The sequence below is a fragment of the Euprymna scolopes genome, chromosome 8, assembly GCF_053919585.1.
Source record: "Euprymna scolopes isolate OS-2025 chromosome 8, ASM5391958v1, whole genome shotgun sequence".
NCBI classification, from domain to species: Eukaryota; Metazoa; Mollusca; class Cephalopoda; order Sepiida; family Sepiolidae; genus Euprymna; species Euprymna scolopes.
In genome coordinates, this window is record NC_136489.1 from 17,236,017 (window position 1) to 17,238,014 (window position 1,998).

Consider the following 1,998-nt stretch of genomic DNA (forward strand, 5'->3'; position numbering starts at 1 on the left):
TATATATATATATATATATATATATATATATATATATATTTAGGAAGAGAGAGAGAGAGATGGCTCGTGTTGCCGATTTCGAATCTGTCGACTGGTGTTAATCGTGACACCCTGCACTGAAGATTCCCGAACGGATGAAACACTAGTGTCTGTAGGTATTTAATTATTATAGTAAAAAAAACATCATTATGACAGCCCCTTTAAGAAACACGTTTCTTATCGTTGAGTACTTTCAGTTGAATTAAAAAGTCGGTCAATTTAGCTCTTATGCATAGATCATCGTCTAACGATTTGAGCACTGTCTGACTGACGTAAAGAACATTTTAACAAATAAAAATTTTAAATTCAACGTTATTTTACGCGGTTAATGGTAGCCGAATGGATACGGTCTTTGCTAATCGAGTCAGAGATGGCTCGTGTTGCTGAGTTCGAATCTGTTGACTGGTGTTAATCGAGACACCCTGCACTGAAGATTCCCGAAAGTATGAAACACTAATGTCTGTAGGTATTTAATTATTACAGTAAAATTAATAATTATATATATATATATATACTAGCAAGATTACCCGTCGTTGACTGGGTTCAAAAACAGCCTACAGAAAATGGACTCTGATTTATGAAAGTATGATAGGTTATGAAAAGGAAGTGTTGTAAAGAGATAGCTTCGAATTTGGGGGTATCAAAACCAAAGCAAAATATGATGAAAGTAAAAATAAAATTGATAAACCCCATAATTTATTATACCATCCGTGTTCACACTGAAACACTTATCACAATATTCTGTCGATCTATATTAAAAAACCTTCTCAAACTTTGTGAAATGGAGGTCAAGAGCGATCGAACACCCCATAATTTTATTATACCATATTTCTTCAAACTGAAACATACTTATCAAAGTATACTTACGCATATAGATATGAAAAGTCTTTATTAAATGTTGTGCCTATTTCCATTCCATGGAGGCTGGGCGCGACCGCAGACCCCACAATTTTCTCCCTATTTAACTTAAAACATACTTATCAAAGTATTCTTATGTACATGTATATCAAAAACATTTGTAAACTTTTTTTTTAATTTTTAAATTTTTTTATTTCTATACTTTGTAGACCATGCGCGAACGCAGACTCCCACGCTTTTAACGAACCACCGTTCTGCCAGATCAAACATACCCATTCCTGTGTCTTTACATCTTCTATCATCATATGTAATTAGTTTTTTAAAATAGCCAACCATATAGGAGCCTATTCGTGACTACACACACTCACACACACACATTCAGCTTTATATATATATATATATATATATATATATATATATATATATATATATATATATACATATATATACATGGTAGGGCATAAATTCTGTTACAAAATAAAACTCAGATTTATCCCAAGAAAATAATTTATTACAATTACAAAAAATGATAAGCAAATACTAAAGGAACAATAAGTATTACTCCAAATGTTTCCCTCGAACGTTCACTACACTAAGAAGTCTTTTTGTGAAATCATCCATAGCATCTAAGGGTATTTTCACCCAACATTAGTTCAGTTTAATCTTAAAACCTTCAATATGTTTACAAGGAGTAAAGCAGGCTTCATTCTCCAAGGTTAACCTCAAAGAATAATCAATACTTTTTTGCTGATTAACAGTTTTCTATACGCTACTGCTGCGTTACATAAGCAGTGTGACTTGTCGCACTATTTTGGTAGAGATTCCAAACTTCATCACTGTACACGGAACTACACCATGGGATTTGTGCACCTTCAGGAATCGTATGTCAAATTAAAAGGAGACTAAACATTCAGTAAATAATTTGCAACACATTTTCAGGGTCCTGGACACTTAAACGATGCTTTGTCCCTCTGTCTCTCTTTCAAAACACAATACACAGATATCCCCCAATATATATATATATATATATATATATATATATATATATATATACATATATATATGTGTGTGTGTGTGTGTGTGTGTGTGTGTGTGTCTGTG